Here is a 27,227-nt window from a genome sequence, read left to right on the forward strand (position 1 = left end):
TTTACTGAAATAAAAACAGAAGTGTAGAAATTTTTGAAAGTTTATTAAAAAAAGAAAAACTGAAATATCACATGGTCATAAGTATTCAGACCCTTTGCTCAGTATTGAGTAGAAGCACCCTTTTGAGCTAGAATATATATATCTATATACACTCACTGGCCACTTTATTAGGTACACCATGCTAGTAACGGGTTGGACCCCCTTTTGCCTTCAGAACTGCCTCAATTCTTCGTGGCAGAGATTCAACAAGGTGCTGGAAGCATTCCTCAGAGATTTTGGACCATATTGACATGATGGCATCACACAGTTGGCGCAGATTTGTCGGCTGCACATCCCTGATGCGAATCTCCCGTTCCACCACATCCCAAAGATGCTCTATTGGATTGAGATCTGGTGACTGGGTGACTGAGGAGGCCATTTGAGTACAGTGAACTCATTGTCATGTTCAAGAAACCAATCTGAGATTAATCGAGCTTTATGACATGGCGCATTATCCTGCTGAAAGTAGCCATCAGATGCCTGTTCTTAGCTGAGAGGAGTGGTACCCAGTGTGGTCTTCTGCTGCTGTAGCCCATCTGCCTCAAAGTTCGACGCACTGTGCGTTCAGAGATGCTCTTCTGCCTACCTTGGTTGTAACGGGTGGCAATTTGAGTCACTGTTGCCTTTCTATCAGCTCGAACCAGTATGCCCATTCTCCTCTGACCTCTGGCATCAACAAGGCATTTCCGGCCACAGAACTGCCGCTCACTGGATTTTTTTTCTTTTTCGGACCATTCTCTGTAAACCCTAGAGATGGTTGTGCGTGAAAATCCCAGTAGATCAGCAGTTTCTGAAATACTCAGACCAGCCCTTCTGGCACCAACAATCATGCCACGTTCAAAGGCACTCAAATCACCTTTCTTCCCCATACTGATGCTCGGTTTGAACTGCAGGAGATTGTCTTGACCATGTCTACATGCCTAAATGCACTGAGTTGCCGCCATGTGATTGGCTGATTAGAAATTAAGTCTTAACACACAGTTGGACAGGTGTACCTAATAAAGTGGCCAGTGAGTGTATATATATATATATATACACACATTTTACAAATTTCTTTATTTTTGAAAGAAAAGCAGTTTTTTCCATTGAAGCTAACATTACATGATTCAGAGATACACTCTATACATTGTTAATGTGGTAAATGACTATTCTAGCTGCAAACGTCTGGATTGTAATGCAATATCTTCATAGGTTTATAGAGGCCCATTTCCAACATCCATCACTCCAGTGTTCTCATGGTACTTTGTGTTTGCTGTGCAAGAAGGCTAATGGATGGTTAGAATACCCTTGAAAATCCTTGTGCAAGTATGTTAGCACAGCTGAAAACAGTTTGGCTGATTAGAGAAGCTATAAACCTGACCTTCCTTTGAGCTAGTTGAGAATCTGGAGCATTACGTTTGCTGGTTTTATTGAACTCTCAAAATGGCCAGAAAAAAAAAGAACTTTCATGTGAAATGTGACAGTCTATTCTTGTTCTTAGAAATGAAGGCTATTCCATGTGTGAAATTGCCAAGATTTCCTACAACGGTGTGTACTACTCCCTTCAGAGGTGAGCACAAACAAGCTCTAACCAGAGTACAAAGAGAAGTGGGAGGCCCCGCTGCACAACTGAGCAACAAAACAAGTACATTAGAGTCTGTAGTTTGAGAAATCAACGCCTCACAGGTCCTCAATTGGCAGCTTCATTAAATAGTACACGCATAACACCAGTGTCAATGTCTACAGTGAAGAGGCGACTCCGGGATGCTGACCTTCAGGGCAGAGTGGCAAAGAAAAACCCATATCTGAGAATGGCTAATAAAAGGAAAAGATTAATATGGGCAAAAGAACACAGACTTTGGACAGAGGAAGATTGATAAAAAGAGTTATGAACAGGCAAATCCAAATTTGAGGTGTTTGAATCACACAGAAGAACATTTGTGAGACGCAGAACAACTGAAAAGATGCAGGAAGAGTGCCTGATGCCATCTGTCAAGCATGGTGGAGGTAATGTGATGGTCTGGGGTTGCTTTTGTCGTAGCTGCTTTTGTTCTGACCAAGCGTCAGCTGTCCAGATCACCAGTGAGTCCGAATTGTGAGGTTTCTCGCCCTTCTGTTCACAAGCGCTTGGAGACAAAGTGACACACACACTTGGTCGTGGCTAAATCACTTTATCTGACGTAATGAAATGCAAGGGATTTTTATACCATTTACAACAATATGTGACTCTATGGAGCTCATTTGGCCCCCACCATCACCTCAGGGTCGTACCTTGTTTACAATATAGCCAGAACATGTTGTTGAGAACAAATATGATAACAAGTATAGTTTCCTTGAAGAAAGAGACTACTAGTCTACATAAGAATAATTCTAGCAATAATAAGGCAAAAGGCAATTGAAGTCTTAAAGGCATTTAAAGGGATATAAAAGCAAACCATTAACTCTTCTATATCAATTTCCCCCTTTTGTAAATGGTATAACCTTTGCCACAGGGTCAGCTGATGTCCACAAAGGAGCTACTGTCTCATGGATCTAGTACCCATAAGGGGGCTTCCTACCTGCTTCACCCATCCACCCTCAGTGTGGACACTCACCTTCCCCATCAGCAATGGCCATCTGGGGTCTATGATACACTACAGAAGGTTCAACCTTAGATTTTCTTTCCACACATACATTATTCAGTAGCCTAAGTAATACATATATTAGCGCTTTTACGGCTACATAAAACAATAAGCAAAACAACAAAATTTGCATACAAGTCTGCAAAATGCCAAAAATCCATCCTGCAAGGCCATTAAACCAATTTGCTAGATTTAGGAAAGAGAATGTGTTACCCCACCACGAGTCTCTCTTTGCACTGTGATGCTTTAACCATTGGTCTCTAAGTTCACCTATTTTGTCTATACTGGCCCTGATCTGGAGATTGCCAGCAGGGTCGATATAATTACAAGAGGTGGGACCAATTATAGTATGTTGGTTAGTAACTACGATTAATTGTCTCTGTATTGTATTAGTTTCATTAAGAACTTCAAGAATCTCGAAAATCTGATCGTCCAGGTAGTCGGTAGCTTCCACTAATTTATCCCACATTTGGGTTATGAAGGGGTATATTAGCATACTACTGAATATTTTATTTGTTATCCCCATCTCTACTAGATGCGGCCTACCATTTGGCTTATTGTCTGCAGCCCTTCTATACGAGGTGTGAATTGGAACTGCTGCAGTGTCTATTTTACTATGAGGAACTATGAAAGTGGCTGGTGTCAGTTTAGCAAGAGTGCAGACCCCTCTTATGTCCGGGCCATAAGAGGTACACCGCATCATTAACCTGTGTTTGATCGCGAGTGTATATGCGGAAGCAATTATTGTCCTCACCACAGGTATTTGCTCCAGTGTGTTGAAGACTGAACTACAGTCCATCATTGGGAATAGGGTCTGAGTGAGGGATTTCAGTCCTCCTCCTGGCGACCATATTACCGACATCTGAGTCATATTCCCGCCACCACATTTGTACCTTTAGGCCACGTTATATTAAACTGAAACCAGGGATTAGCGGCCCATTCGACTATAGCCAATGAGGCAGATATATCACGGGGCACACCTAGATTGAGTCCAAGTCTCATTGTGTATGCAGTGTGGGGTTAATACCTCCCATGGCTCCAGAGGTAAGGCTAAGTACGGCATAGTCCTCGCAGATACTGGGCTGTGTGTACAGATCCAACAGTCCTTCGGTTTCTGTCCTTCCATGTCCTTTATAAGAAGAGCATGATGCCGAATAAGTTTGTTGTCCCAATCAGCATTTAAGAGTTTGTCCTGTGTCTCTGTAGAGTGCAGTAATCCTGTCACTGCCAGCAAGGTGATGAGGAGTACAGTCATTCTGCTGTTGACAGGACCTACTTGCAGTGACTGGCGTGGATCCAGGTGGGCTTTCACTCAAGTTTTACTGAAGTGGATGTGGTCAGCTGGACTTGGAATGGGCCGTCAAATCGTGGGTCCAGGCTCCTTCTCACGTGTCTGCGTATAACCACCCAATCACCTGGATTCAGCTGATGCACATCTGCACTGACATTAGGATCTGGAATGTATGAGAACACATGTTTATGCACCACATTAAGTCTTTCCTGCAAGGCCTGGACGTAGGCTGTCATAGCACCGTGTTGCATTTGTAGCACCTGTGGGAAGTACAGACCAGTCTTTGGTGCACTACCAACAGGACTTCAGAAGGAGACAAGCCTGTGTTTCTGTTTGGAGTGTGTCTGACTGAAAAGAGTGCAAGAGGCAAGCACTCCACCCAGCTCTTTCCTGTGTCTGCCATGGCCTTTTGAATTTTCAGTTTAAGTGTCCCATTTAGTCTTTCCACTTTCCCACTACTTTGTGGCCTATATGGTGTATGAAATGTTTGCTGTACACCCGGGGCCTGCATGACTTCCCTCATTATTTCTCCCGTGAAGTGTGTACCCCTATCTGTTTCTGTGGCTTCTGGGACACCATACCTGCAGATCAGTTCTTTCATCAGTTTGTCTGTAGTCATTTTAGCATTTGCACATTTTACCGGATAGGCTTCCGGCCAACCAGAGAAGAGATCTACACATACTAGGATATTTGCATACACTCCTACCTTGGTAGCTGTATGTTGTCAATCTGCAGTCTCTGAAACGGGTAGAGAGGCCTAGGTGTCGCTTTCTTAGGGACTTTTACTGCTCTACCTGGGTTGTGCTGTGCACAGATGAGGCATGATTGTACAAGTTTCGCGGCTGCGTAACTGAAACCAGGAGCGATCCAGAAGGCATCTACCATGGCACACATGTGACTTTTTGAGGTGTGAGTGGGGCCATGTGCTGCTTGCGCCATGATTGGGAACAGGGACTTTGGTGGGCACAATTTATCCTTATTCTCCCATACTCCATTTGAGTTCAGCTCAGCTCCCAGTCTCCCCCGGTGTACCTTCTCTGTTTGGGCAGCTTTTTGCTGGAGGGTTTTCAGGACATCTAGGCTCAATGTGGCTGGAATACGCTGACTCCCTGCCACCATCCACTGCTCTCTCTAGGCCGCCTTGTGCTACTTTAGCAGCCTTTTTCGCCCTTCTGTTGCCCACTACCTCCACAGAGTCACCTTTGTGTGTGCTTTTACCTTGGCAATGCCAACCTGGACTGGTAACATCAATGCCTCCATCAATTGTTTCACCAGCTTTGCATTTTTAATGGGCCTCGAATCTGTGAAAATATTAGCGACTTTACCTGCAGCGGCTCTACACGCCTCAGTGAGTGCTTTCAACTCTGCCTCCTGCGCCGACATGTGAGGAGAGAGTGGTTCCACTCGGATTACCTTATGTGAGGATACTACTGCATATCCAGTGTAGAATCGTCCATCCTGGTGGTATCTGGGGCCATCTACAAAAAAGAAACTCAAAGTCTGCATTAAGAACAGGTTTTTCATGAACGTGTGCAAACCCAACTGTCTCCTGACTCATCAGTTCTATGCAGACATGTTCATGTGTCATGTCAAAGTATCCTTCCTCACTCACTAATACGGTCACCAATTCCCCCTTTTCTGAATCCACAGGCAGGAGGGTGGCTGGATTCAGAACGTTACATCTTTTGAGGGTGACATACTCAGGAATTAGTAGAGCACACTCAAGTCGGAGCTGTCTGGCCATAGACAGATGTTTTGGTTGAACTTGTACGAGTATGGCATGGATGTCATGTGGGGAATAGATTGTCAAAAGAAACGTCAGTGTGATCTCACATGCCTTTCCTAGTAGTAGTGCAGCTGCTCCTACCGCACAGACACAATCAATTTTGTATGAGGTCCCGGGTCTGATGACAAGCAGTCATAAAGTGGTTGGAATATTTTTGAAGCGGACCTTATCCAAGGCCTACTGTAGGTCACTAAACCTAGGAAAGTGCATAGATGCTGATGTGACCTGGGTAGAGGGAGATCTTGAATTGCCTGTTTCCTGTCAGGTGTCTGGTACCTTCGGCAATATAATGTCCCAACAAATGTCACCTTTTGTTTGTAATACTGTAATTTGTCACGTGGAACCTTGCAACCCTTAGGGTCATCCACGTACTGTAATAGTACAATCAGCGGATGAGGTGATTGCCACTACTCAAGGATCCCTGCCATTGCTGCTGAATAGATGGCAGGGGATTTCTTTCCCCCTTTGTGGGAGGACTGTCCAACAATATTGTTCACCTTTATGAGTAAAGGAGAAAGATACTGACAGTCAGGGTGCAGGGGTACAGAGAAGAATGCACCTGCTAAATCAATGACTGTGAAACATTGTGACATCACTGGGATCTGTGACAGTATTGTGTGTGTGTGTTAGGGACGATTGAGGTCACACTCACTGTATCATCATTAATAGCCCTTAAGTCATGAACCTTTCTGTAAGTGTCAGCAAACCCTTGAGTCCTTTTTTTTCCTAATGGGATACAAAGTGGTGTCACAGGGGGAAGATCTTTGCAGTCCAGGGGGGGTTTCTTTGCACCAGAACCCCTGCCTTAACATACTCTCTAATATCTCTGCTCGGGGCAATTGATTTGGCCAGGCTCAAGGGGTATTGCTTTAAACAAGGAGGAGTGGTTCCTTCTTTCATTTTAATCATGACAGGGGGAATGGGCAGCCGACCCACATCAGTTTTTCCCCTTGCCCAAACAGTGTCGGGCCCCTGTCCCATTTCCTCATCCTCAGGCATTTTGGTGTCAGGTGTTAGTTTCACCGCTTTTGTCATATACACCATTGCCGCAATCTTACACAAATGTTTATCTGATAGGGGACTTGTGACTGTAATACCCTCAGGAGAGTACTGTATGATGGCCGGGATCGCACTCAGCACATCTGCTCCCAGTAAATTCATAGGGGTATTGTCACTAACAATAAGTTTTGTAAGTACCACAATTCCAGCACCTCACTGTTTCTATGTCCTTAGGTCCCTTATTACGTCTCCACTTTTTTCCTTGTGCTCCAGCATACATGACAGGTCGTCTTATTGTCCTTGTTTGCTCAACTTCTTTAGCTACCTTAAGGAGGTCTTTTCGGATCTACATATCTCCATTCAGATCTGGCTGTCTGTACTGCGTCTCGTAAGTCTTTGTTCATACCGTCAATGAATGCATTCACCAGTATTCTAACATCAAGTGGGTTTATGCAAATGTACCCCATGTCTGCCCATTTCAGCTGTAACTGTCCAAAGTACATCTCTACCCTCTCTCCTTTTTGCTGTGTCACATTAGTCAGGAGTACGGACTGCTCTGATTGTTCCACTGTAGCCCATTGTCTTAGTGACTCACAGTACATCTCCCCAGACCGTGCAGATTTATCATCCATGCCCCAAGCCTGATTCTTTGTCACATCTGTGTGTGTCTTAATTATATGTCCTAGTGCGTCACCTGCCTTTAAACTCACCAACCTCTCTAGGTCCGCCCAGGTACACTTATATGTTTGCTGTACTTCCTTTATGTGTCTGTAAAACGGGAATGGTTGGTCTTCAGGGTCAGGCAGCTGCTTCAGCAAAGCTAGCTGGTCAGAGGGGCTCCAGGGATAATACACCTGCATCTTTCTTATTCTAGTCGCACTTCTAGGTCCAGATGGGGTTGGTCGTCTGATGTCTACTGTCAGCTTACTCCTCAAAGGTCAATGTCCCCACTACCCACTATCCACACTATTATGTCAGCTTCTTATAATCTTGTCTGGACAGGATCTAGTGCAACTCGCTTAGGTCAGTAGCACAGGTCACACAAGTAGCTATTCAGTCTGGGTTTGTCTGAGTCTGATCACAGTGTTTACAAGTCCATCTGTTTTGTCTGGGTCTCTGGTTACACTTTGTCAATCAAAACATTCATAATCTGGTATTTTTGCCTTTTTAAATATTGGTCCAACCTGTTTTACTGCTTCCTTTCTTCTCTGTCTTTTACAATTTGCATAGCTGTCTTGCATCTCATTGGGGGCACCGACTGTACACAGAAAAAGTTGCCATGGCTTCAACCTTTTTCTGCCGACAGCTCACCTTTCTTCTGAAATGCCCTCCCAGTGTGCCTGGACCTCTGTCTTACAGGCCACACTTAGCAAGTCAGAGAGAGCCTGCCAAGGTGTAGCGGGAAGGCTCCTTGCCTCTCACCCGGTAGACCTACAGGATGTAACGGGAAGGCTCTCTGCCTCTCACCCGCTAGATCAGCTGACTAGATAGGAATAGGCCTTTTTCCTTCTAGCCCAGCTACATGGATTGTGGGAAGGCTACTTCAACTTAGACAGCTCACCTTTCTTCTGAAATGCCCTTCTGTGTGTCTGGAACTCTGTCTTACAGCCCACACATAGGAAGTCAGAGTGAGCCTGCCAAGGTATATCCAGAGGGCTCCTCACCCTCGCCTCTCACCCACAACAAAAAAACCCGCTGACTAAAGTAAGAAGGCCCAGGTGTGATAGGCCTCTGACCTACTTTATCAGCCGTACAGTCGGCCACCTCCTCTGTTGATACACAATATGCTATACAAATCAATCGCACAACTAGAAGCAGGTTCAAACACATTAATGACCAAACAATCACTTACAATTACCAAACAATCACTTACAATGACCAAACAATCACTTACAATTACCAAACAATCACTTACAATGACCAAACAATCATTTACAATTCCCTTCTAAATAAGGCACCATATTTTACTTTTAACTTCCAACTTCAATTAAGTACTGTTGCTTTAAAATGCACAAATCTTTCAGCGCGTACCTTACCGATAGAATTACAGAGAATTTTGAGCACAGCTCACACTCAGCAGAGATAAGAGCGAAGGGAGAAGAAAAACTGCGCAGCGCCATCCTTCCCCCCCTCCCATCAGCATTCCGTAGTTCTTTAGACTTATCAAAATTTCAAAAAAAAACTCAAAATCACGGGATTTCACTGTAAGAGAACATAACTGTATAATGAGATTAACCATGCCTTGCCCTTTTTCTGGCCAAATGCATTCAGGAAACTTTACAATGTAATGCCACATATAACACAAGCTATATCATTAGTCAATTCATTCAGTCTCAGATGTAGATTTGAAATATCTATAACGCATCTGTCCGGGATTCCACCACAACTAGAAAGGTAACAAATCTCTTGACACAAAAATGATGTGTGATGATTCATTCATACGTGCTCATTCACGGATTTTTATATACTCAATTACTCATCTCTCATCTTATTCAGAGGTTCTCATAGACATATATACAAGGATTCACACAGCCTGCCTATCTTGCACTTTGGATTTGATTGACACTTTAACCTACAGCAGTGCCCACTGACACTCCGAGAACACCAAAGCCAACTTCTTACACAAGAAACATTGAAAACCAGAGCAACCAAAAACCACAGCCTTATACAAATTTACTGGCAATCCAAAATAACCACTGCACAGTCTATACCAGACTTTGTGCTACACAGTACACCAGTACACAACTAGTTAGTATATTAGTATATTGCCAGAACAGTTTAACAGATAATACAGATGACAATTATTATCTTATTACTCTATTATTCAACTCTCATACAGACATACTCACCACTCACTGGTGATGTGGGTTCTTTTGAACTGTGCTGTTACAGTCTTACCCAGAGATATGTAGACATCCTTAGAAAGGTTGCAGATGCAGAATCAATGTAAGAATAAATGTTCTCACCTGCTGCAGCCTGGATTCTGCATTTTCAACCTTCCAGGAAGCTCCCACATACGGATTCCGAATAGACTGGTTTCCACGGTCCCCGTCGGGCGCCAAAACTGTCGTAGCTGCTTTTGTTCTGACCAAGCGTCAGCTGTCCAGATCACCAGTGAGTCCGAATTGTGAGGTTTCTCGCCCTTCTGTTCACAAGCGCTTGGAGACAAAGTGACACACACACTGGTCGTGGCTAAATCACTTTATCTGACGTAATGAAATGCAAGGGATTTTTATACCATTTACAACAATATGTGACTCTATGGAGCTCATTTGGCCCCCACCATCACCTCAGGGTCGTACCTTGTTTACAATATAGCCAGAACATGTTGTTGAGAACAAATATGATAACAAGTATAGTTTCCTTGAAGAAAGAGACTACTAGTCTACATAAGAATAATTCTAGCAATAATAAGGCAAAAGGCAATTGAAGTCTTAAAGGCATTTAAAGGGATATAAAAGCAAACCATTAACTCTTCTATATCACTTTGGTGCTGGTAAAGTGGGAGATTTGTACAAGGTAAAAAGGATTTTGAATAAGGAAGGCTATCACTCCATTTTGCAACGCCATGCCATACCCTGCGGACAGCGCTTGATTGGAGCCAATTTCATCCTACAACATGACAATGACCCAAAGTACACCTCCAAATTATGCAAGAACTATTTAGGGAAGAAGCAGGCAGCTGGTATTCTATCTGTAATGGAGTGGCCAGCGCAGTCACCAGATCTCAACCCTATTGAGCTGTTGTGGGAGCAGCTTGACCATCAAGCCAAACCAACTTGTGGGAGAGGCTTCTGGAAGCATGGGGTGAAATCTCTCCAGATTACCTCAGCAAATTAACTGGTAGAATGCCAAAGGTCTGCAATGCTGTAATTGCTGCAAAGGAAGCATTCTTTGACGAAAGCAAAATTTGAAGGAGAAAATTATTATTTCAAATAAAAATCTTTTTTTCGAACCTTGTCATTCCATACAAGGTAATAAAGGTGCTTCTCTCATATGACTTTTACCCTTCCCCTTTGCTACGTCCCTCCTTTTTTGGAACTATGTAATGTTATTTTAATCAATTGTGTGTGCGCTCTCTTCTTTTTGGCACTATGTGCCCTATTGTTGTGAATAAAGGTATTTTTTTTATAAATTCTTTATTTAAGAATGTTATTACAAAGGTGATCATATAATACAAATCAGTATTATTAACATTCAGTTTTCTATATGGGGAGGGAGATTCAGGATGGGGTTGGGAAGAAGGGGAGGAAGGGGGAAAACGGGGGGAAACAGGTAAGATTGGGATGGAAAAGGGAACATAGGTGTGTTAATCCTGCCAGATGGTAGCCTCTGTTTCTTTATTTACAATTCGAAGCATAAAATATAAACAATCATATATAGCACAAACAATATTTGATAGAAAAGTTTCTCACAATAAAGTTTTATAGTCTTTTGGTACAGGAACCATTGGTGCCAACTTCTTTGTAGCTTAACATTCTTACAATAAGTCAACCGAATATTTTCGAAAGAGTAAATGCTATTAGCCTCGTTTATCCATTCTGAGAGAGGAGGTGGGTCAGTGTCTTTCCAATGCCTGGCAATAAGCATTTTGGCTGCGTTGAGCAAATGGAAGCTTACAGTACAATCATTTATATGTTTGTTTTGGGGACGGACACTAAGTAAGATTTGTTTGGGTGTCAACGGGGGCAAAGATCGAAAGATATTTGTAATATGGCCATATATCATGTTCCAGAAAGGAGTGATTTTAGTACATTCATACCAGATTTGGGAAGGAGTGCCTGGTGCTATATTGCATCTCCATCAACTAGAGGAGTAAGATTTATCAATCTTGTGAAGAGTGTTTGGGGTTTTATACCATCGGGAAATAATCTTATAGTTTATTTCTTGGTATCTTGTTGAAGGAGAGATGGAATGGATTTCTTTCCAGAGCCTAGAGGTTTCCTCTGATGTCAGGGAAATATTAAATTATTTTTCCCATTTATTTATAAAATTAGGAGGTTCCCCTGAATTGCAGAGTAATCTATAGATTTTTGATATTATTTTTCTGTTTGCTTCTAAACTCAAAAGAATATCCTGCGTTTGCTTGTCAATAGAGTTGTTAGAGGTATTAGGTATGTGGATTCTAACTGTTTCTTTTATAGTTTCAAGTTCTGTTTCTGTAATATCGGCACCTTTAATCAAAATCTTAAGTTCAATAGTGGGAATGGTATTGTCCTTTTGAATAAATTGGCCAATATGCATGTAAGGGAAATTACCCAATGTATTAAGTTTATTCTTGATGGTTCTATATCTATTTGGGATCAGATATATCAATGGGGTGTGGGTGCAGACATTTGGAACAAAATTGTGTTTTTTATTAGTTCTATTCCAGAGGGTTATTGATAGTTTGGATAATGGGTTTACAATTTTGTAATTCTTAAATTTATTGTGTGGTGTTGACCAGAGATAATGATTGATATTTTTATCTAAGAGATTAAGTTCAATGTCAACCCATAGTTCCCTAGGAGGAAAGATTCTTGCCTCCTTTATTCTGGCCATGTGTGAGGCAAGTCTATATTTTTCAAGGTCCGGTAGACCCAGCCCTCCTTTACATTTCTTTTTTATTAGTGTTAAATGTTTGATCCTGCTACTTTTGTTCTGCCAGATAAACTTAGATATCAGGGTTTTACTTTTTTGAAAAAAGGATTGTGGGATGTCAATAGGAAGAACCTGCAGGAAATAGAGTATTTTGGGTAAAGTGATCATCTTTATGATGTTTATTCTACCAAACCAGGGTATAGGCAATTCCTTCCATGAGGACAGATCGTGTTCCAGATTATGGATTAAGGGTAAGAAATTAAGGTTGTACAGAGAGGAAATGGAGTCGCTAATCTTAGTTCCCAGATATGTGATATAAGAGCAGTTATTCTTTAATGGGGATTTTTTAGATAAAAAATTCCAGTTTTCTTGGTCAACATTGATGTTTAACATTTCAGATTTAGAAAAATTTATCTTAAAGTTTGATACTGATCCAAATTTGTGCATTTCTTCAATTAGCGGGTTAATGGATCGCCAAGGATCAGTGAGGTAGAAAAGTACATCTTCCGCATAGGCGGCTATTTTGTGCTCTCTCTCGCCACATCGTACACCTCGAATTTTGGGGTTTTGTCTAATTTTTTGTAGAAAAGTTTCCATGACCAGGATAAACAGGAGTGGGGAGAGAGGGCACCCCTGTCTCCTCCCATTTCTTATCCCAAAACTAGGAGACAAGTTATTGTTAATTTTCAATCAGGCCTTTGGGTAGGAATATAAGGCCAGAATTTTCTCAATGAATGATTTAGGGAAGCCAAACTTCATCAATGTTTTTTCCATAAAATCACAGTCAATTCCGTCAAAGGCCTTTTCGGCATCAGTTGACAGAAGAGCAGTTTGAATATTTTTATGTTTTGTAAAATGGATTATATTCAGGGTTTTAATAACATTGTCTTTAGCCTCCCTGCCCCTCACAAAACCCACTTGATCAAGATTAACCAAATTCGGCAAGAGGTTTTGTATCCTTCCAGCCAAAATCTTAGAGTACAGTTTGATGTCATTATTGATCAATGAGATTGGCCTATAACTGCCACATAGGGTTAGGTCTTTTCCTTCTTTTGGAATTAAAGCAATGTGGACAGAGAGTGCTTCTGCCTTGAATGGATTTGCTTTAGATATTTTGTTAAAATATTTCAGTAGGTATGGGGAGAGTTCATCTTTAAAAATTTTATAATACTCTATAGAGTATCCATCCGGGCCTGGGCTTTTCCCTTTAGGACTTGACTTAATGGCCGATTCAAGTTCTTTTAGTGTAATTGGAGTATCTAGGGTTTGTATTTGTTGGGAAGTTAGTTTCGGTAAGTCTATAGTTTGTAAGTATTTATTGATGAGTTCCGATTTTTTTGGGGGGATGGAAAGTCCTCTTTAGAATTTAAATTGTAGAGATTTGAATAGAATGAGCTGAAAATTTTTGCTATATACTCTGTTTTGTGGTGGACTCTGTCCTGTGGGTCTTTAATCTTTTGTATATATGCTGAACCAATTTTTTCTTGATCAGATTCGCCAAGTTTTCACCGCATTTATTCGCTTGGGAATATATTTTAAATATAGAGTATTGCAAATACCTCTCAGATTCTTGTCTCAGCAGTTCTCTAAGTTCCGCTCTTAATCTAAAAAGATCCTTTTCTACCAAGACATCTTGGGTTGTTTTATGTTCCTCTTCTAAGTCCTTGATTTGGGACAGTAAGGAAGCTGTGAATTTCTCTTTTTCTTTTTTTTTCCTAGATCCCAATTCTATAAAAAGACCTCTGAGCACCGCTTTGTGTGTCTCCCAAACATTACAGTCTGAAATATCGTCGCTACAATTTTCTGAGAAATACTGTACAACACTCTCCCTTACGAGTTTCTGAGAATCAGCTTCAAAGATTAGTTTGTTGTTTAGTTTCCAGTTAAAGGTGCTTTTTTTGCGTTGCTTAGGACGATATTAATAAACAGGGGGGCATGATCGGAATATATTATATTATCATAGGTGGTCTTTTTTACCAAACTCATCAGATAGTGTGGTATGAATAAATAGTCGATTCTTGAGTACTTTTTATGTACTGATGAAAAAAACGAGTAGTCTTTCTTTGAAGGGTGCATAATTCTCCACGCGTCTATCAAAAGGAGATCGGTCAGCGATTTCTTAATATATCTAAATGTTTTGTGTGGTATGGATGATTGCCCATTGGAAGTGTCTAGAGGAGGATGTAAGGGAATATTGAAGTCACTACCCAATATTGGTAGTCCCTCGATGAATTGATTTAGGAGTCCAAATACTTTTATGAAGAAAGGAAGATGGTTGATATCTGGAGCGTATACATTTATTAATGTATATGTCCTATTGTGAATCATGCATTTCAGAAAGATATACCTCCCATCTCCATCTGACAAAACATCTTTGAAGACGAAGGGTAGATTTTTGTTGATAGCAATAGATACCCCTTTATTTTTTTTGTTCGGGGAGGTAGAGTTGTACCATTTAGTGAATGTTTTATTTTTGGTTATGGGAGTATATGCTTTCCTGAAATGAGTTTCTTGGAAAAAAATTACATCAGTTTTATTTTTCTCTCAATGTCTTAGTATTTGTAATCTTTTTTGTGGGATGTTTATGCCCTTGACATTAAAGGTTGCAATGTTTAAGTTGGCCGTAAGGACAATTTGTATTCGCTAAGTATGTTTAAGAGGCTTCCAGCAGGGACAAAGGATAAAAACTTACAACTGGGGGTAACAGTGACTAACATACCTAAGTAAAACATAAAAAACCAAAATAATGGGGCGGGTTTCCGTCCCAATTTGAATTCACACTTTGCTACTGGTTGCATAGAAAGTTTTTATGGTATCCAACCAGATGTATTAGCAAAAGGGATCACTAGATCCGTGGGAGCGTGGACCTGTCGACCGAAGGTTTAATGTAATAAATATTGAAAAAAGAGAAAGAGAAGAGAAAAGATGGGAGAGGGAGCGAAAGAGGAATCCAGAATAAGAAAGGGAGGAGAGACATTAGTGCCAATCCCGAATGAGTTTCATTTGATAAAAGAGTAAAACCAAAACACAGCAATTATTAATCTGATCTACTGACTTACTTATGTTATCAGAAATAATAATCTGTAGAGAGAGAATGAAAAAAAAATATTTTACATTGGGGGAGGGAGGAGAGAAAATGGGAGGGAGTCAAACATAAGAACATATTATTCTGTCATATTTAAGAGTCTGTAGTGCAGGAAGCCAGATTATTAAGATTCTCTCTTGTTTTGGGGGAATTCACCTTCTTTATTATTTCCAGTATGCGTTTTGCTGAAGTCTGCGTTCATCTTTCTAATTTTTCTAGGTTTGTTTGGTGTGACAGTAGACCATTTTTCATGCTTTGGTAATGATGGGAGTCTGAGATTTCCTCGGCTGTTGTCCAATCTGGAAGTTGAAGCTGCGGAAGATCTAGTTTATTCAGGACAAAGGGTAGATCTTCAGGTGTTTTTACTATCAAAGTTTTATTGTCGAAGGAAATAGCAAGTCCAAATGGAAACATCCACCTGTAGGCTAAGTTTCTGTCTCTAAGAGTCCTAGTTAAAGGCTGAAGTTGCCTTCTGAGGTCAACGGTGAACTTTGAGAGATCCTGGAAGATCTGGACTTCATTATCTTCGTATTCAATTTTAGTGGCTTGCCGTGATTTGTGGTAGATTTCCTCCTTAATTCTAAAGCTTTGAATACAGCAAAGTATGTCTCCGGGTTTGTCCGGGCTTACATTTTTGGGCCTGTAGACTCTATGAGCCCTTTCAATATTTATGCTGTTAGATTCGTCTTTGCCCAATAGGTCGTTGAATATGTTGGTAAGGATTTTGGAGATATCCTTATCCAGAATTTTTACGGGAAGCCCTCTAATTCTTAGGTTGTTCCTTCTTGACCTGTTTTCCAGGTCATCTATGTGAATTTTTTGGAGAAAGTTTTCTTTTTGGTTGTCGATTAAAACCTCTGTAACATGTTCGGAGTACGCGGATAGTTGTTCACAGGTATCTTCTAGGGTTTGTAATCTTGTATGTACTTGCTTGACATCTTTTTTAAGATCTGCTATTTCTTCTTTAATGGTTTGGGTAAAATCTTTAAAGAGATTTCTTATGCATTACGTAGCAGGAAGGGTTCTAATATAATCTTTAAGGTTTGGTTCTTCATACACAGAATCCTCCTCTTCATCGCTGTCAGACCAGTGCGTAAGGGAGGAAGAACTCTGTCTATGTGACTGTGATGCGACATTTGATTTATTGGAGTGGGCATCCAGGGAGAGATGTTTTCTAGTCTTTTCCCTCTCCTGACGCTTTTTGGGTTTTTTTGTGGTTTTAATTATCTCCTCGGTTTGCATTTTATTAGCTTTACCCATTCTTACGTCTGGTCTAAATATAACTCAATCGGGAAGGGTGGCAAATTCAGGTCATTTAAAAATTATTCATATTTTGTGAGTAATTAGGCTTGGGTTCCCACCTAAATTTTCACGTTATGTGAGGAAAAGACAGCAGATGGCAGTAGACCCTTTTCCTTGATCCTTTCCAGCTTATTCCTTTATGATAGGAGGAAAGTAGATTGTCTAAAGACCATTTAGTTCACAGGATTACAGTTTTTCTGTGATGTATTCTCAAGGAGAATCTCCATGAAATACAATAGAAGTTAGCTGGTTTGTGTATAAGATCCGCACTGGGCCACCTATACAGGATCCGCTGAGATGAGGGTATTAACTGCTTGTCACCCCTGTTATAATGCAGGGTGGCCGGTATGTTTAGCCATTGGTTAAATTATAGGAGCAAAGGTCGAACCCCACTTCGTTTTAATGTGCCCCAAATTACTATCACAGGTAGACAGCGGGATTAAAGCACCCCGAGGGTTAAAGCCCCGCATGCCAGTCTCACTGCTGTGGATGTTAATGAAGACACAGGGACTTTTTTTGCGCGCTATGTAAGTAGTTCCGTCCGGTGGGCACCTTAATTACCGGCTCTAACTTGCTGAAAACCGTGTGTGCCCAGGATTTATCTATGATCGGGGGTACCCCTCGGTATAGGGAGTCACACGAACCTTCCTGCTCCTAGTAGTGAGCGTATTGTTAAGGTTAAGCTTCTTCCCTGTGGGAGCTTACCAGAGCAGATGATATCACTCCGCTCCTCAGCGTCGCTCAGTCCCGCCGCCGGCCAGCCGGGTGTTATGATGAAGTCGCTGATGTGCCACAGGTTGGAGGGTTGTAACGGATACCTTAGGGTATAGGAGGGTATCCTTCTCAGTCTTATTGTCCTGAGCCAGCTGCGTTCGCTCTCTAAAGGTGTCCCCAGGGAAAGTGCGGTGAGAGGCTGTATCCCTCCGCTGTCTCCACACTGCTCCAGCTACCCGGCGTTTGCCTCCACTAGGCCAATAAACATATAATTCTGGGCCAAAGAGCTCAGTATATAATAGTCCAAGTGGTCCAGGGCGATCGGGGGATGCTTGGACCAGATGAATCCTCCTGTGCGGGTCTCCAATTGTTTTTTTTAGCTATTTTGCCAGTGTTAATTCAGGAGCTCTGATCTGCTGCTTCCTATTCCTTCAGAGTCCTAGGCCACGCCCCAAATAAAGGTATTTTTATAATCATATACTGTTGACCACTTTTCGTGTTTCACCTGTATATCAGCCTGCACCTGCCATGCTCACCTGTATACCAGCCTAAACCTTCCAATGTCTATCTGTATACCAGCTGTACCAATAGGCATCTGCCAGTGCCAATGTATAGTAGCCATACCTTGCCAGCATCTGTGGTTCCTGTGTTCATGCGGTGTCTGCTGGCATCAGCTGTAGTCTCCTATTGGGCCATTCCAGCTACCTGTCCCTTGAGGGTCAACTGCCATGTATCCAAGGTCTATCCTGGTGTAGCACCTGGTGTCTATTGGGAGACAAGTCTAACCCCACCATCAGGGGCTGTAGTCAAGCGTCAGGTGTTCACTTAGTCACACCCCCTCCAGGCTCTCCTTGGACCAAGACAGAGTGGTTCCCCACTCCCTTTACACTGAGGCCAGAAGGTCTAGACAATGAAATAACAGGATGCGCTTTAGGAAACTTACTGTAAGCAGCCAGAATAGCTTGTTGTTGCAGGCAGTCACCAGTGTACTAAAGGGCAAGACTTGCTAACTAATGGGAAATAGAGTTGACTTCCTTAGAACCTATGGCAGTTACCACAACGACAGTCTGAAACGTTAGGTCATGACTGTATTGGTTACCATATGGGCGTTGACGGACTACAGACCAATGAATTGATTTATAAATATTGTTTGGTACAGTATAATATCTTGTTAACTTTGCAATTTAGATTGTATTGTATAAGGTAGTGCTAATGTACACTGCTCAAAAAAATACAGGAAACACTAAAATACCACATCCTGGATATCACTGAGTTAAATATTCCAGTTGCAAATCTTTATTCATTACATAGTAAAATGTGTTGAGAACAATAAAATACAAAAATGATCAGTGTAAGGCTGCGTTCACACGTCGCAGTTGCTTCGCGTTTTCGCGGTGGTTTTTAACGCGCGATTTTGCTGCGAAAACGCAAAAAAACAACATCCTATGCAATCCTATGGGATTCCGCAATGCTGTGCTAATGCTGCGGATTTTCCCGTGGCGGAAAAATACGCAGCATGCTCATTATTTTGCGGAACCGCGGCAATTCCGCCCACATAGGAATGCATTGTTTTGCTTACTTTCCGCATGTGGCTGTGCCCCCCATGCGAAAAGTAAGCAGAACATTTGCGGATGGTACCCACGGTCCGGAGGAGAGGAGACTGTCCTCCAGGCTGTGGGTACCATATCCCTGTAAAAAATAGAATTAAAATAAAAAAATCAGGTTATATTCACCTTCTGATGTCCCTCGCAGCGTCCCCAGGCTTCAGCGATATACGCGGCAGGTCCCGCTCCCAGTAATGCATTGCGATAATGACCTTTGCTGACGTCACTGTCTCCATGATACTGTAGCGGTTTCACGAGACCGCGACGTCATCAAACGTCATTGCCGCAATGCATCACTGGGAACGGGACCTGCCGGAGCATCGTGGAGGCCTGGGGACGCTGCGAGGGACATCGGAAGGTGAATATAACCCAATTTTTTATTTTTTTATTATTTTTAACATTAGATCTTTTTACTACTGATGCTGCATAGACAGCCTCAATAGTAAAAAGTTGGTCACACTTGTCAAACACTGACAGTGTGACCAACCTGTCAATCAGTTCTCCAAGCGATGCTACAGATCGCTTGGAAAACGCTAGCATTCTGCAAGCTAATTACGCTTGCAAATCGCTAGTTTTTCCACAGGAAAATCGCGGGAATTTAAAATTCAATTTTCCCGCCGAATGGAATTCAGGAATTCCCGCAGTAACTTCGAGGGAGTTCCGCTACGTGTGAACTTAGCCTAAATCAAAATTAATATCGCATGGAGGTCTGGATTGATATTCAACATCAAAGTGGAAAATCAAATTACAGGCTGATCTAACTTTAGTGGACTGGAAATGCCTCAAGACTAGAGTTGAGCGAAACGGGTCAGTCAAATTAAAAAATAGCTGACTTTAGCTAAAGTTGGGTATCGCCGATCTAAACCCGACCATAGCGTGAGGTCGGCCATAAGGTTGACGATCAGAGCGCCAAAGTCGCGTTTCAAATAATGCTTCCAGCGCCTTTTCTCAGCCAATGATGGAGGACGCACACTGTGGGCAACGCGATGACATGGGAAGCGGCCACCACCAGATTAGAGAAGGGCATTGAAGTGATTGGCTGGCTTTTTGTGGTGTCACAGTGGGTATAAAAGGCCGTGACCAGCGACCGCCATCTTACTTCTGCCGATCTTAGAATAGGGAGAGGTGCTGCTGCTGATTCTTAATAGGGAGAGCATTAGGCAGGGAAGAAAAAAAATTGCTTCTGAGGATTTTTGTTGTGTGCAGCAGCACTGGTGGTGATTAGGCTGCCTTTTAAGGCTACCTGATAGCTGCATTGCTGTGTGCACATTGCTGTTCAAACTGCTTTTTTCAAAGCACTCCAACTTTTATTGTTTTGTTCTGGTGACTGAGTTACCGAGCATTCATTTTTTCACACACCGTATAGCGGTGTACGCTCTTCACACACTACCGTATACCAGCTGGTATCACGGACAAATAGAAGCTATCTGGGTGTGACTGGAAAAACAAGCCGAATGTCCAACCTACACATCAACTTATGCCATTTTTTAAACCTCCCTAACTGGGCTGCCCACCCCCCCAAGGGCTGGGGTCAACACCTGGCGCACCCGGGCAAGTGCCGTTGCTCTGAACAGGTGGATGGGCCCACTGATGGCCGACGGCACTGGCACAGGGCCCCTCATAGTACAATACAGTGTCTCTGATGGTGGGGGGGCCCATTCGCCATCAGACACACCAGAGTACTATGAGTGGCCTTGAGCCAGTACCGTCAACCACGAGTGTGCCCCCCCTGCTTGGTCCTGGCCACAACACTTGCAAGTTGCAACACTTACCTCTCCCTGCTCCACCGCTGTGTAGTCTGGGCAGATAAATCCTTCACAGGGACGGCCACTAGAAATTTGGTGTATTGATCGATGATGGTTAAGATGTAGCTATGGCCTGTCCTGCTGGCCTCTACCTTCAGATGATCAATGGTTACCATTTGTAATGGATGTCAACTTACAAGCGGATGCAGTGGTGCTTTATGATCACCTTTCACAGTTGTGATAGTCACAGACGTGTGACATTCCTGCCAGCATTTTTCAATGTCTCCTCTCATGCCAAGCCAATAGAATCGCCTACGGCCTGTGGCTTCTGTCTTTTGCACTCCAAAATGACCATACACATCATGATAGGCAGTGAGGACCATGTCTACATCTCTCCCTGTGATCACAATTTGATGGAGATGAGTAATGGTGATGTGATCCACGCTACTGTGATAAAGCAATCCTTTCTTCACATAGAAATATTTTCGCTGTCTCCACAGACACAGTAGTTGCCTCTGCAACATCTACCGGGAGGTTTTCCCGCGATGAGTAACTCCCAAATTTCTGCTAACACTCAACTTTCCTTCTGTACTTGTATCCATGTAGTTTCCAGTAGCGGAGAGTCTGGACTGGCTTACTGAGATTGAAATATAAACGAAGATTTAAAAGTACCACAACACTGTATACTGCTGTACGCTTCGAATACCTTTCCATTTTTCTACTTTTTAAATTCTGGGGTAATACCTAGTGAGCCTGTGAGTGTCTGTGTCTGACTCCGGAAGTATAGACGGAAATTTACAATTACCCATAGGCTGGATACACCTGGTATGTGCTGTTACAGTACCTTTGTTCAAATTTTTTTATTACGGTATCATCCATTGGGAGTGAGCGTGTGTGGTTTACGCCTTCTATATATACGGTGAATCGGAGATGCCAATTTTTACCCTATACTCGATACAGCTTGTATCTTGTTATACAGTACCTTTGTTCGACATTTAGTATTACGGTCAAATCCATACTGAGTGGGCGTCTTAGAGTGACTACGGGACTATGTATGCGGAGATTTCAATTGTACCCTGTAACATGTATACTTGCTATCTTGTTATCCAGTACTTTTTTTTGCAACATTTTTTATTATGGTCAAACCCAGACTGAGTGAGCGTCTGAGGGTGACCCCGGAAATATATACCGAGATTTCAAATTTGGCCAACACTGTATACAGCTGTACGCTTCTGATACAGTAACCTTTTTTGCTATTTAGATTCTGGTGTAATCCATAATGAGCCTGTGAACGGCTGTCTGTTACTCCGGAAATATATTTGGAGATTTAAGATTACCCCAACACTGTATACAGCTGTACGCTTGTGTTACATTACCCATTTACAGCTTTTCATATTCTTGTGTAATCCATACTGGGCCTGAGAGCGTTTGTGTCTGCCTCCTGAAATATATACGGAGATTCCTAATGTTTACACTATACTATATATACCTTGTATCTGGTGATACTGTACCCTTTTTCAACTTTTTATTTTATTGTGTACTCCATACTGAGCCTGTGAGCATCTGTGTATGACTTATGGAATATATAAGGAGATTTACTGTTATCCCTAGACTGTATAGAGCTGTACACTTCTGATAGAGTACCATATATCTGCTGGTATTTTGGGTTCATTTTCCAAAATATGAGGACGCATGGTGGAAGAGAACGCGGACGTGGATGTGGGGGGCCACCTGGTACTGATGGTGGTGGTGGTGCATCTGCTGGTAGTGCCAAAAACACAATAGCAGCTAAGGCAGGAGGTGTTGAGCCTGCGTCATGGTGTAGCTCTGGAAAACCTGTAACGCTCCCTTTTCTGGAAGTAGGTAGACTGCTTTTAAAGCTGGAGCATCAGGAACTGTTTTTGTCTTACATTGCTGAAACAGCCTCCAGCTCTATCTCCTCCTCTTCCGAAGTTTAAAAAAATGCAAGCACTGAGTTGTCAGTACAGGCTTCTGGTCAGGAGCAACCCCTTTCCTTGTGTCCTTCACCCACACCAAAAGTGAAGAATGCGGCAGCACATACTTCAGATTACTCCATGGAGCTCTTTTCACATACCATGCCTGGGTTAATTAAAAATGGGGCCCATCATATACTGGAGCATTCCAAATGGGGACATCAGACACTGGGCAGCATTTACGGGGCTCATTATACACTGGAGCATTAGAACTGGAGCCCATTATATATGGAGCATTATTTGGGCCCATCATACACTGGAGCATCATCCATGAGGCCCATCGTATTCTGGAGCATTCCAGATGGGGGACATCAGACAGTGGAGCAGCATTTACAGGGCCCATTATACACTGGAGCATTAGAAATGGAGCCCATTATATATGGAGCATTATTTGGGCCCATAAGACACTGGAGCATCATCCATGGGGCCCATCATATACTGGAGCATTCTAAATGGGGCAGATCAGACCCTGGAGCAGCATCTATGGGGCACATTATACACTGGAGCATTACAAATGGGGTCCATTATATATGGAGCATTATTTGGGCCCATAACACACTGGAGCATCATCCATGGGGACCTTCATATACTGTAGCATTATGTGGAGCTCATCATATACTGTATGGAACATTATATGTAACCAATTATTCTGTATGGAGAAATATATGGGGCTTATTATTCTGTATGGCGCACAATGTGGTGGCCATAATACTGAATGGAGTAATATACTGTCCTTTTTTTGAGCTATTGTACAATTTAAAATAGATCAGTCATGTCATGTAAGCAGTGAAGTATTTGTCATTGTACGATACCTACATTTCTGTGCCGTATCGGAGCATCGTGAGTTGTGGTATGTGTTAAAGGGGCGCACTGACACTCTTTGGCCCAGGGCACACGAAAACCTCGAGCCAACCCTACACCCCACAACTTTAGCCAAGTAACCCCCAGTTTTCAATGCGTAACTATTATTATGAAGTAAATAAAGGTTGAGAAGCTTCAGTAATAAGAATTGATGTTTTTTGCATTGAAATGGGCACAGTAGGTGTGTTTACTGTCCTCCACTCCCTGCCGACTTTGCTTCCCCATTGACTTGCATTGGGTTTCGTGTTTCAGTCGGCCTCCGACTTTTCCCTATAGTCGGCCAATTTCGTTAGACCCGACTTTTGCAAAAGTCGGGTTTCATGAAACCCGACTCGACCCTAAAAAAGGCAAAGTCGCTCATCTCTACTCAAGACAAGGAAATGATGCTCGGTATTGTGTGTGGCCTACACGTGCATGTTTAATCTCTCTACAATGCCTGAGCATGGTCCTGATGAGGCAATGGATGTTCTCCTGAGGGATCTCCTCCCATACCTGGATTAAAGCATCAGTCAACTATTGGACAGTCTGTGGTACAACATGGCGTTGTTGGATGGAACTAGACATGATGTCCTAGTTGTGCGTGATTGGATTCAGGTGTGGGGAATGGGCAGGCCAGTCCATAGCATCAATGTCTTCATCATGCAGGAACTGCTAAAACACTTCTGCCACATGAGGCCTAGCATTGTCATGCATCAAAAGGAACCCACGGCCCACTGCACCTGCATATGGTCTCACAATGGGTCTGAGGATCTCATCCAGGTACCTCTGGCTAGCACATTGAAGGCTGTGCAGCCCTCCAAAAAAATGCCCCTCCACACCATTACTGCCGATCATGCTGGAGGATGTTGCAGGCAGTGTAACATTCTCCATGGTGTCTCCAGACTCTTTCATGTCTGTCACGTGTACTCAGTGTGAACCTGCTTTCATCCATGAAGAGTACAGAATCTGCTATTCTTGGTATTCTCTGGCAAATGCTAATCGCCCTGCATGGCATTGGGCTGTCAGCACAACATCCACTTGTGGGCTTTGGGCTCTCATACCACCCTCATGGAGTCTGTTTCGGACAGTTTGTCAGACACATGGATGTTATTAGCCTGCTGGAGGTCATTTGGCAGGTCTCTGGCACTGCTCCTCCTGTTCTGACTTGCACAAAGGATGAGGTAGCGTCCTGATGCTGGGTTGCTGCCCTCCACATCTTGTGGTGTAATGGCCTGTCTCCTGGTATCTGCTACATGCTGTGGACACTGTGCTGACAGACTCACCTTCCCTTCTTGCCACAGTTCGCAATCATGTGCCATTCTGGATGAGTTGCAGTACCTGAGCAATTTTTGAGGGATGTAGACACCGCCTCTTGCTAGCTCTAGTGGTGAGAGCAATGACAAAATGCAAAAATGACCCAAACAACAACCAAAAAGATGAGAACATCGAAATTGTCTGTAGTCACCCCCTGCAGAACCACTCCTTTTTAGGGGTTGTCTTGCCAATTACCAATCATTTCCACTTCTTGTCTGTTCCATTTGCGCAGCAGCAGTAGGAATTGATTCACTGTCAGTGGGTCACCCTCCCAGGGCTGTGTGGTACTCGGTACCGGGCCGGTGTCAGCGGGATGTGTCACAGTGGCGGTGACCCGGCCCATGGCCCTGGGCGCCCAAGTAGAAAGGGGGTTTGAATGGTGGAATGTAGTTAATGGAATAGTTCGTGACGCCACCTGTGGTGTTCGGCAAGTGACATGTTAGGCCGACGCTGCATGCAGATCCTCTGGGACTGGTGGTGTGTTGCAGCCAAGATGGTGAAGCTCCCCACAGGTGTAGCTGTAGTCCTAGGGCAGTGTAGATGTGGTTGGCACGGGGATGTAGCGGTGCCAGAAGGGTAGGAAGCAGACAAGACACAGCGGGGTGCAGTTTCTGTACCTTTACTTGACAAATGCAGTCCCCCCTGCTGGCCTGGAGTGGAACTGTGTTGCATGTATAGGTTAACTGCGAGAGAGACCCTTCATTGCCTCCAAGCCTGGCATTACCCTCCCTGGAGGAAGGCAAAGCCACTGTGACGACCATACTCCTGGGGGCGCCACATTCCCCCCTAGTGCAAGTCAGCATTCCTGGGCTGAACAAAACATGAAAAACATGTTAACAGTTAAACAAGGTGAACAATTATAATTGTACAAGATTTGAAAAGGAAAAAATGTACAAAAACCAAGAGCTCCAAAAATAGTCCTAAGATGATAAGTCCAGCATCAACGTCCATGGTCCATTCCTGGGCAAATGGTAAACTATTTACAAAGAAAGTTTTTGACCACACAAGTCCTGTGGTCCAATATCCATAAAACGTGAAACAAGAACTTCAAAAAGGTTTCTTACAGATTACCTGAAGGCACAAAGCTTGAGAACAGTTACATATATACATACATTTTAACAGTCATATTACTTCTTATGCGGAATCTAATGGGTGGTATACCTTATGTGATACGGGTAGACCTGTGTAACACTGGTGCTGTTATGGACTGGACTGGTTGTATGGTTCTAACTACTGGTGTTGTGTGTGAACTGGGTAGAATACGTCTTCTAGATCTTAGAGTCACTGTGGGCATGTCAGATTCACTGCTGGCAGGGTGAGGGTTCTCTGACTCCACTGCTGGTGTAGCATCTGCTGCCTGATTTTCCTGATCTTCAGGATATTCTTGAATCACATCTTCCTGTGCTACCAATTGGGGAAATGTCAACACTGGCACCACTATAGCATCATTTACTTTAATCCAACTTGCAGGGAATTCTCCAAGTATAGTGCTGACTAGAGTTGAGCGAAACGGGTCGAAAAAATTCAAAAGTCGCCGACTTTTGGCAAAGTCGGGTTTCATGAAATGAAACCCGACCCTAGGATGAGGTCGGCCACGAGGTCGGCGACTTACGCGCCAAAGTCGCGTTTCAAAAGTTTGTTTTGCGCTCTTTTTCAGCCAATCAGGATCCACGGACACTGTGGGCAACGTGATGACATAGGCACGGGTCACCACCATCTTTCAGAAGGGCATGCAAGTGATTGGCTTGCTTTGGTGGGCGTCACAGGGGGTATAAAAGGGCGTGCACGCCGACCGCCATCTTACTTCTGCCGATCTTAGTATAGGGAGAGGTTGCTGCTGATTCTGTAGGGAGAGCGTTAGGCAGGGAAGAAGACAAAAAAACTGCTTCTGCTGCTAGCGATTTGGCCTGCACAACACACAAGTCACTGTGTGTGCAGTGCAAGGGGAGGCTATATTGTGGTGTATCAGTGGTGTTGGTTGTTGGGCTGCCTTTTAAGGCTTCCTGACACGCTGGCATTGCTGTTTACCCACTGCTCCGCAAACTGCTTTTTTAAAAGCAATCCAATCTCCCTTATCCTCTCGTCACTTTGGTCACAGGCAGCTGTGCCATCGAGCGTGTCACATAGCGCTCAGATATCAGTGGGCCTCACACCATCCACAAGTGTCCAGTGTCCAAAAGTGTACGCAGAGATTCAAAATCTCCATTATCCTCTCGTCACTTTGGTCACAGGCAGCTGTGCCATCGAGCGTGTCACATAGCGCTCAGATATCAGTGGGCCTCACACCATCCACAAGTGTCCAGTGTCCAAAAGTGTACGCAGAGATTCAAAATC

This window comes from Dendrobates tinctorius, unplaced genomic scaffold (genome assembly GCF_039654945.1).
Source record: "Dendrobates tinctorius isolate UK_male_01 unplaced genomic scaffold, ASM3965494v1 ptg000046l, whole genome shotgun sequence".
Classification (NCBI taxonomy): Eukaryota; Metazoa; Chordata; class Amphibia; order Anura; family Dendrobatidae; genus Dendrobates; species Dendrobates tinctorius.